The sequence below is a fragment of the Pithys albifrons genome, chromosome 7 (assembly GCF_047495875.1).
Source record: "Pithys albifrons albifrons isolate INPA30051 chromosome 7, PitAlb_v1, whole genome shotgun sequence".
Taxonomy (NCBI): Eukaryota; Metazoa; Chordata; class Aves; order Passeriformes; family Thamnophilidae; genus Pithys; species Pithys albifrons.
In genome coordinates, this window is record NC_092464.1 from 47,135,779 (window position 1) to 47,146,999 (window position 11,221).

Below are 11,221 nucleotides of genomic sequence, written 5' to 3' on the forward strand. Positions count from 1 at the left end.
AAGAGCATTACTTGGCAAGGAAGAATCATTGCAACATACCAAGCAACATGACTACAACACTCATTTCAAATCCTAAGGACGTGGGTGAGATACCTAATTAACAACGTATGGAGGCACGCTCTTGGTATGGCTCACACAGTAAGATATCAGAGAGAGCCTGTTGGGAGCCCAGCAGTACATGTTTGAAACTGTTTAATATTTGGAGCCAGATACTCTGTGTATCTCAGCAGGTCTTTATCCCCTTTCACTGAAGATATAGTGGGTTTTATTAGATCAGGTCTACATCCGTGTATCGAGGAATGCAAGAGCGAGCCGTTCTGAACCGTGATCAATCATCAGAAAACAGGCATAATTGTTATTTTATAATTATGAGAATAATTGCAAAAGATTAGTAGTCTACCCAGCTGGAGACTTTGCAAAAGCCTGAAGGCAATTAAGCTGCTGTATTTTGAAAGTATCTAATCAATTTAATTTCTTTTCTGAGATAAAGCAGCATGAACTTCAGTTTGCATTGTTGGAGAAAGCCTGTTAGGTAATGAATAAATATTTCTGGTAGATTAACCCATCCCTGTCACAAGTCAGGAAGATTCTTTTTGTTGGTTTCAGTAGGAGTGGATCAGGCTCTGTTCAGGGAGAACACAAGACCTGTTTAATGTGTTTACATTTACTATTTTGGGCAGGACTGAACTGATTTAACAACCACCTCAAAACAAACTGACATTTGAAAAACAGGTTGCAGAGGCTTTTTTTTCAGGTCGGCCAAGCAAAATGCTAGGAGAAAAATAGTGCACACTGCCATAGAATTATCTAACAAAACCCCTAAGAAATGGGATGGGAGGAATCACTGAAGTGGTGCAAAGTGGTAAAACAAACAATGCATGCTTCCTATTTCACAGGTAATTTCTATTTCTTGAATGACTATCTTGATACCCTGCTGAAATTCAGTAGATTCAGAGTAGACTGCAGACAGGAGAGACAGCAATATCATGGAATACCAACAGTCTTGAAACAGCATCTATTTGATGACACTATGGAGCACAAATCTCTTCAAGATGATTACATGAACCTCAGACTTGTTCTTGATATTTTTATGGGTTTGGCAGTGGTATAACATAATTCCTGGATCACGAGTATGCTGAGAGTCACACCTGTAGGAACTAAAGGCAGTCTAGGGGACAATACAAGCCTCTTCCTTCTCAAGATCTGAACTCCAATAAATTTCACTCCTTCCCACTGCAAATTGGGATTAAGCAGGATAAAATCCATGGGACCTGTTCAAAGGTCCCAACAGACAAAAAGTCTTAAACTCAAGAAAACTTGCTCCCCTGCCCTCAGAGTGTGATGAAAAGTCAAAGATAGACTTTCAAAAACAGTCCTGAAGTATTTCACAGGTTTGATTCTCTTCATGGAGAGTTTAGGGATTTGTTGTTATCTTCTCTTAGCACCCTCGGGAAACCCTGGTTTCTGGGGGGTAACTTGTAACATGCTCTGGTGGCTGCAATCTGAACCCGTCTGCAGAGAGAAGGGATCAGACTGGAAAAAACCATGGTCCAATAAGCCATGCCCAAGCCCATTGTTTGGGTAGCCTTCTGTATAACACTTCTGTGTGAGGTGACAGAGAAAATCAGAGGCCACAGTACTCTGACGATTCTGCTTCATATTCAGAGCCAGTTTGGATACCTCTGCATGCTGCTGCATTCTCAGACCCTGCTTCTGCATATATGCCACCCTTATGGCTAGGAGACAATCACATCAAGTCTGACATCTGCCTTTTTAGTAAATTAAAGGCTTTTGGATGAAAGCCTCAGCATGCCTGATTGCTTTGCTTTTTGTTCAAGAGACACAAGGAAAAAGTGAGCTTTAGAATAGAAGTGTTTCCCCTGCCAAGACATTATCTTTTAAGATTAACAATATAGCAATTTCATTTTAATATTTCTATGGTGTTATGAAAGCTGCCCACCTCTCCATTTCTGCTTCACAAAGCTAATATGACTCAGATAATTAACTCAAAGATAAATGATTATCAACCTACAGGACATTCAACAGTGGAGTCATTAAACCCTTTAAACACAGAACCATTGCTCTATTGGCTGCCAATCTTTATGATTAGCTGAATTCATTTCATGATCTCTCCAACCACCAGCACAAAACACAACAGCAGTTTCCCCAGTTTTCTTCTTCTGAATTGCTACATTAGCTGCCTGCAACGTTTGAATCAAGGATTTGTGAAGTTTCTGCTGTTATCCATTAAAGTGATTTATGTATCATACTATTTCAAGTGGCATACCTGCAAGCAGAGACAGAAGTGGCACTTCTGCTCTAAAGCTGCTTTCAGGTTCTTTTTTCTTTGCTGAAAAGGAAAGGGGAACTAAAAAAATTGTCCTAGTGCAGCAGGAGGGACCAGTTAACACTGTGTGTGGGGTGATCAAGGCTGTGTATTCTACCCCCTCTATTCATTCCCCAAGGACAATGGACCATTAGCAGCAGCTGCCCAGGGAGTCATTATCACCTTCACACCCAGCCTGAGGGGGCGGAGCTGCTAATGGGCCATCAACAGTTCAACAATACCCCCTGGCTCCCAGAGTTAATCACCCATTGTGTGAGTCCCCCCCCAGGGGGAGGGACTGGGTGCTCCCTGAGGGTACATAAGTGGTGGGTAAGAAGACCTCGGGAACTGCTCGTCGGATCCAGAGCAGCAGCAGGACCTCGACAGGATGAGATCACTGCTCTCACCCAGACCACAGCCCTCGCCTGCACCAACAGGTTTTTCTTTTCCTTTTGCTCTGGACTTGGGGGAGCCACAGGGGCCTCAGCGCAAGGGCTAACAAACCCCCTTGGGTTTGTGCCCCAGGACACTGGGTTATACTGCTGGGTTTTTGTGAGTTGAAAGCAATTTCCCTTTTGTGTCAGTGTATTTATTGTAATATTATTAATAAATTTTAGCTCTGACTTATAATCTCTCTCGTGGTGAGTTCATTTCCCCTGCTGGTTTGCCTTTAAACCAGCACAAAAAAAAAAAAAAGCACAACTTTTCTAGTGGAGAGTGACTCAGGAAAGTTTGTTTACTACAATCCACAGCTACCATCAGAACATGATATTTTGGCATACCAAACCCCCATATTTAGAGATTTCTCCTCCCCCCATATTGCAGCACCATAAATCCCATACAGAGCAACAGAAATTCTCCATCACCATATTGCAGAGTGTTGGATTCTAGAGCATGCAATAACCGCTTTCCATCTAAACTTCCAGACCCGCTTGCTATGCAGACAAGGAACAGAAAGAAATGTAGGGATTAATGGGGGACAGGCAGGGCTGGCACCACATGCCCTCTGCCAAGACAGTGTAGGCAGAGGGGGCACTGAGGAATCACCTTCCACTTAAGGTGGTGTCTCCGGGACTCTTGCAAGTGATTTGCTACCAAGCATTAAGCAGCCTGAACCCTGTAGGCAGATCAAAAACAATGTGGAGAACTATCATATTGATCTGATTCAGTATACTTATCACTGATTTGGAAATACAAAGGGAATCACTTCTGCAAAGCTATGCAGATGTCAAGCAGATAAACATGGATCAGGGCTGAGTGTTCCCAAAAGCAGGACAAGGACTTTCAGCACATTAATCCTACACAAAAGGTGTATGAGCAGAGTCAAGCACCAAACTAAGCATCATGGGGAAAAAATGTGCCCTCTCTCTAGAGAAAGCGGTGCTGTAGCTGGAAAGCCCAATCCTAGAAAGGAACTGGAGATGATAGCAATAATGAACAAGAAAGCATGAGCTTCAAGTGTTTATCAAGTGTTTGAAAAGCTTTTACAAAACATGGGTGTTTTTAAGTAGTGGAGGCAATTACCAGGAGAAAGAAATATTGCATTGTCTATCTTTGATGTCTTCTTACCTAAACTGAGGAGTTTCTCTTTTATAAGCACAGTTCAGCAGTCGTTCCCAGTTTAAAGTATCTGAAAAGCAAAATCATATTCTGCATGGCTTTGCATCATCCCTTTTAGCAATAGGTAGCCATAATGTGTAACATAAGAACCACAGGTAAAATGGTTGTCTTGTTTCCAATCTGATTTTTTTATCCTTGGTTTTAGATAGAAACAAACTCTAAACATCTATTCGTTCTATCAAGCCAAAAGGAGTCAAGTGCCCAGAGACTTGTTGAAGTACAATGGTGAAACCAGTGGATAGTAAAGTCTGAGTAAAGCAAACTCTTAATCTCATCCTGAGAAAACAGAGCCTGCTAAAGAAGGGGTAAACAAGACCACAGCTGAGCAGCAGGAAGAAATCTGCAGGACTGTGATGTAGGTCTCCTGAACCTACTGTCATCAATGGAAATTCTGCCTTTGAATTCAAAAGGAACACAAACATTGCTTAGTTTATCTGGGAGAAAGTCAGAATATGGACAACACTGTGATACTATTTGTGCACTGTTGGGACAGTTACCTTATGAGAACAGAAATAAGATATAAAAAACAGAGATAAAGAAAAAAAGCCTGGATTGCTTCTATCTATTTTGTACCATGACCAAGGAAGAGAGAGTTGAATGCAATTGAAAAGGCAATTAACCTTGTAAGTAATCACTGCAAATGCATTATTATCATTAGCATATCAGTATTTGAAATTCATCACTCCTTGCTAACACTTAATCAGTTTAAATCTTTTTAAAGTCTTCAATGCTTGACTGAAATGAGCAGCACCTGCAGTTACTATAGCTCTGGGTGGGTTTCAGATTGAAAATATCATGACTGCTGCTATCTTTGGAGGTAAAAAATATCACAGGTGGTATCAGAAAGAAATTCCATTCCCTGCACCATGTATCTGTGAATGAATGCCCTGTCATATATTGGTTTTGGGTCTGTCTCCTTTTCCTTTGCAGATAAACCCAGACAAGGTCACAGTATTGGTAAAATAGGATGTTGGGAGAGGTGGTTTCTAAACTCCTTGAGGATGTCGGTTCCCCCTTTTCCTCTTCTAGCAACTGTTCTGGTTTGATGTAAATCCTTGCATGTGGTATTTGCATATAGCAAACAGGAAAAGAGTGATTTTTCATTTTCACAGTGGAACACAATGATATTACCAATTGCAAATTTAATCTCCAGTGTGGACTGCTTATAGCTCCACAGCTGAGTCACTGTCACTGCTTGGATCCGCTTTTGTAATTTTGAGAAGTATTTATTAAAAAGAAAAGAGAGAGAGAAATGTAGGGAGGGATGAAAGGACTAAACTGGCTTGTTGGTGCTTGGCAAACACCTGAGTCTTTTTCTCCTGAATGGAGGATTAGTGGGCATTAATCCTTCCTGAAATCAGTGCATTCAACAGATTGCCAGGGGAGAATAGTGTGGTCCACAGTGACTATTGAGGTATTCTGCGTTAGAAAAACTTGACAACTGCCCTTGTCTAAGTGCCAGGGTGCCCACAGCCAAGCAGGAATGTGCCAGGCTTTCCCTTGAGAGAACCCTGGCCCTTAGGGCAGCAAGGAAAAATCTGTTCCCTCCAGGGCTCCAACAACACTGGGTCTTCAACATACTTGAGCCATCCTCAGAAGAAGCTCTCTTTGAAAGGACATTTATATGTTAGCATCTCATGTGGGAGCACAAGCAGAGGACCTACAAGCACAAGGCAGGCTGGTAAGGTTCTTCACAAGAATTAACCTATGCTTACATTCCATTCCATCTTTATTTCAGTTTTTTTAAGGTCTGAAATTGGAGTCATACAAACTAATGGCAAAGTTGTACTATCAACAAAAATACAGAATTGAGTCTGTTTTCTTTTTTTTGTAATTGTAACAGGGAGGCAATATTGTGAGCGTTCAGGGGGTTTTTTCAATAACCTGACTGCGTTCAACTGCAACCAGGATTACTTTAAATATATTGCTCCCTCTTCACCTTCAGGCTCAGATAATGGTATTTTTTGTTCAGTAAGACAGATGTGAAAATAATTCATTACCTGATGAAATACTGGCAGCTGAGGAAATGCATTCATGAGTGCTTGAGGGAATTTGTTTACATGCACTCATTCATTGTCAGTGTTAACCAGACTGACTGTCTTTGACTTTCCTTCTCTTTTTTTTTCCTAAACAAGACATTTGGAGACATTTTGAAGGTTAATTTAGCATTTCTCAAATGTCACCCAAACTCTGAATAATAAAATTGATCTTATTTCTTTTCCAGCCTCCATCACAACAAACTCTTAGCAACTTATTCACTTAACAATTGTTCAGGCCATAGTCTCTGCAAACTGAAGACATCTAAAAGCATGAGTTGGACTCTTGGTTGTCCTTGTGTTTCTTTGGTTTCTTCAGCTTCATTATTTCCACAGAAGACAGCAGCATAGGAGCCAACTCCACCTACACCTCCATGTACATACAGACAAGGGTGGTAAAACAGAAGGGGTGTGTATTCTGTAACAGCTTTTGGGCTGACAGCTCATTAGGCCTTTGGGTAGCAACTCTCTGTGGGGTTTGAAGCCAATGGATTTTCTCACAGCTATTGAAGCCAGTCTGAATATGAGGTACCACATCCATCACATGTCAGAAAGCGAACAATTAATTTTTGTTAGGATTGTTTCCAGCCACATCACTTTTGAGAACCACAAGTGTGCAGGGAGATGGTGGGGACATGCTGTGGAGGACAGTGGGAAGTCGAACTGCAGCAGTCCTGACAGATCAAATCTGCACCAGGATCACTGCAAAGGTACATATACCCATGTCAAAATTGCCTGCACACTGTCAAGTCTGATGTGACACCTTTAACTGACACAAATCTGGGGGCACCAGTAGCAAACTCTTCACACTACACAAATTCCTGCCTTCCTCCTACACAGGGCATGTTCTGCCAAGGTCTCAGCCCTTTAGACACGCAAAATGAATGGAGACATGAGTGCTTCAGGTAAGACCTGTCTCTGGCTAACCTGTATGTTGACAATTTTGTATTCTCTGAAAGTAGACATAAACAGCTAGAACTGTTAGGCTGCAAGCTGAACTTTATCTGAACCCTGTGGGTATGCAGTGTAAGTGTAAGATGGATTATAATGAAATCTGGAGATAACAGTCTGAACATTAATAACAGTTGGAATAGACAAAGCTAACAGCTTAAATATTTCTTAAAAATGAATAGCTAGATTTGAAAGACCCCGGATCATGGTACATGTACTGTAACAGCCATATGACAATGCTGACTGCAGAATCAACTGAAACACCCACCAAATCATACCAAAGGAATTTCTTTGTTCATGATCCCTCTTTTGAGGCACCTGGTTCAAGCTACGAGATACTACAATTGATCTGTGCCAATAAATATATCTAATGGAGATGAGAGCCTAGAGACAAAATTTCTTCAGCACTGTAAGACTGTCAGCCCCCAGTGTGACTTCCCACCTTCTCAGAGGGAGCTATCTCACTCTGCGCGGTGTGCATCCATGACCAGACCAACACACAAGACATCAGCTGATGGATGTGTTGTGTTGACCTAACCAGAACTTCCCACCGCAAATCCTGAGGAGCAAAGTCACTGCTGACAAACCCCCACTGAGGACAGAGAGGTTTGATCCAAAGATTTGTGCAATGTCTGTGCCCCACAATTCAGCTCTTTCTATGCTTGCCATGATACACCTTTGAGTAGTCCAACAACAGCAGGTCATCACCATTACAAGAAAATAGTCTTACCAGGTTGTAGAGTGACCTTGAGCTGACTTCTTCCTCAGTCAGTACAGAGGGGGAGAAGGATGAAACGGAGTTGCCTTCCCAAAATATCAGCATCCATCCAAAGACGTACCCAAGTCAGCTTGTCTGAAACAAATGAAGACAGCTGGTCAAACGCCAAGTTTCAGTATTGACACATTTTCCAGAAAAACTCAATTTCCACAACTTTTCCCACAGCAAATTTCCAAACAGTGTTTACTTTACTGCTGAATATGACTGCTTTATTTGGAACTACCATGATGAGCAAGCTCTGAAATGCCAGAGTGAAACAATAGCAGGCAGCAGGAGGAAGGGAGGGAAGGCATTCAAAGTTATCAGAAGGAAAACTGCAATTTTCCAATCAGCTCACGATCCAGGGTTCATTGACACTATGACAACTAGCGCTTCAATCAGCCTGCAAAGACTATTTAATCTAATTTGCTGATGAGCTCAGCCAAGCATTCCTGTTCATTCAGTTCCTTGATCTAGTGCTAGCTGTAGCTTGTGCCATCCACCCCTGCACCCCAGGGACTCCACTGGAAAGCAAGTCTGCATATGATGCTTGCTACTTTTAGTGATAGCAAAGAAAAAGCCTTTCTTTTAAGTCAGCACTAGTCTAGAAAACCAAAGGTATTACCAAAAATGTAATAGTGATAAAACAGCCTTACTAGGGTACAGTTTTAGAGGAAAGGAGGCTGATGCTGCTTCTGTAACTATAATTACTTAAAAGGCATTTAAAGCAGCAACATAATTACTCAGCCCTCACTGTAACTGTGCCTTGGAATTGTACAAATTTGATAGAAAGAAAACAGCAAATAAAGGGTAATTGTAACACATGCAGTTTCCATGTGACACACAGTCCACTACTTATGTAAAAGACTAGTAAGATACAGAATAAGACAAGAAAGAGAGAAGTTGCCATGGGGAGGTTGGACCCCAGAAGATTTGGCTCTGTGCCTCAACCACTCAGCCTTTCCCCCCTGGGTAGGAAACTCTGGGTTTGAGTGTGGCAAATTCCCATTACCTTGTTTAACCCAGTACAAATGATGACAACATGCTCTCCTCACCTGCCAGGCAAGGAGGGAAAGGAGGATGGACCATGAGCACATTTCCAGAGGACAATATTGCTTCTTGCTTGCTGCATTTTTCAAGGGGAGCCTGACACTGTGCCTCTATACATCAGATCAATCTGCAGCACCAGCAGAGTCTAATTCAGAGAGGTACTTAATACAACTTCATCCTACCGATTACCCTTTCTACTAAAGGTCATGCTACCATCTCTCAAACCCCATCCTCCTGCATTCCCTAGGATGGTTGCTTCAAGAGGGTAAGGTTTAAGAGCAGGCATGCAGGGAAATGATTTTGACATGGTGGCATGCAAATAACTGAGATGTCAGTGAAGCCATTGACAGCAAAACCACGTTTAAGTGTGTGAGTATTTGCATGGAGACAGGCTGAGCACTCAGATGCAAGTTCAGTCCATCAGTTCCAGGTTCTGGACACTGAGCTGTCTGTATTTGGAAAGGCCCTGCTTCTTCTGTGCCCTGCCATCCCCCAAGCTACTCTATGCCCTGGGAAAACATCTCCCAGAAAGTGAGGGAAGCCCTAACTTGAGACCAGAAGCATAAAAGAAAAGACAGGGACACTTCAGGCACCTTGCTAAGGGGGTCCATACAGGGCTGAAGAAAAAGGGTGCCAACCACACATCTACAAAAAATTCCATCAGCCACATCTGCCAGCTACAGGAGGTACTTTTGCTTTGCCACGTAGACTGCGATTTACACAGAATGCTCCAAATTTCCCCCTCACTTTTCCCTGGGACCAGTGGTGGACTTTCCTAGGGGTTTATTGAGCTCACCAAGTAGCTCACACAGTCACCTGTGTTAATGAATATTGTACAGAAAGGACCACTGCCCAGAGTGATGCCCCTCTTACCTCAGAGAGCAAGAGGGTCAGTTCCACTCCAGCTCAACTTCCTCAGCTGTAAGTGAGCGCCAGGCAATATAAGCAGAAATGTGGCTGTAAGAAGCACATTCCTTTACTGAACTTTAAAGATTAGATACCTTTCTGAAGCTATTTCTGACCTTCTAAAAATGTCACTTTTATTCATTCAAGCAATTTGCAATATGAAATTTTAAATATTATTCAGAGGAATCCTTTGTCCTTTTCAAAATCTCATTATATTCATCCAGACACAACCATTTGTTATTTATATGCCTCTTTTTAATTCTATTTTACTGTAGTACTGATAGTAAAGTTCATGACCTTTAACTACACTTTGAATTCCTCTTTACTTGCATTGCTTCAAGAATATACATCACATTGAGCTTGCTCCGAGGCTGTTTGCTTAACTTCTTTGAAATATACTTGTCCAGAGGTAGCAGCCAAGGCTGTGCCTTCCACCCCCTCATAATCCAAACAAGAACCCCTATGGTCCTGTAATGTCCCCAGCTGTTCTTTAGGCTGCAGGAGGTGACAGCACACCTTAGCAGTGCCAGGGTGTCTCTCTGCTCTCCATCACACTGACAGAGCAATATTACAGATGCAAATACAGCTGTACAGATGCAAACGAGGTGACTTTTAATCTGACCGGACAGGATTTCAAGACAACTGCAACTCAGAGGCATATCTTTCTAAACATTCAGGGCCAGCACTGCTGCAGCTACTTTGCTTTTGTCATTTGAGCTATTGATATAAAAGCTTTGTGCCTCTGCTTCTATGCCAGCTACAATGTTTAAATCCCTGACTGCACAGTCGATATGCTCTCAGCCCTTCAATCGTCCCATCCTTATTTGTACACAGGGAGCAGCATCATGTCAAAGACCATCACAGTGCTGCAGGTTTCAGGCTCACCCCTTGTCCCTAGCTGTAAGCCAGCACTTGAGAAAAGAGAGGGTTTAAATCAGCCTAAATCCAAATAAAACAAAGACAACTATTTGCAGAATGGCAAAATCCCATTATTTCTGCATTTCCATTTAAAGTGAGAATTCTTTCCTGGGTTACATATTAGCATCTCATCTGGTTATACAGCTTACAAAGAACAGTATATAGACATAGGAACATCTACACTGAAATGAGCTGTGTTTCTGCAGTTACCTGATCAAAAATATACAGAGAATATGAAAAGGCAAGAAAAGTAATTTTCTAGAGCTCTGACATACTGAATTTATAGAGATACTAGCAAATGAAACATTGAACTGAAAGCAAACCCCAGCTATTTTAGATGTTGACAAAGTATTCTTAGATTGAAGCTGACGGTGTGCATTCAGTCAATTCAGTGTCTCAAAGTTCCTTGTTGCTTTGAGTTTCATTCCCAATCAATTAGCAGATACTATGCTTGCTGCCAGACAGTTAGCACATAGACACTCTTTCAACCATTACCACTGTAATTTGGGTTTTCTAGATGCCAAGTGTCTTGGATGTACAAAATTCCAGAAACTCCTTCAGGCCTCTGCATGTCTCTCCAGCATAACAGGAGGGCACTGGATCTGTCCCACTCCATATGAGCTGCTACTGGGTACTGAGTCATGCCCAACACATCAG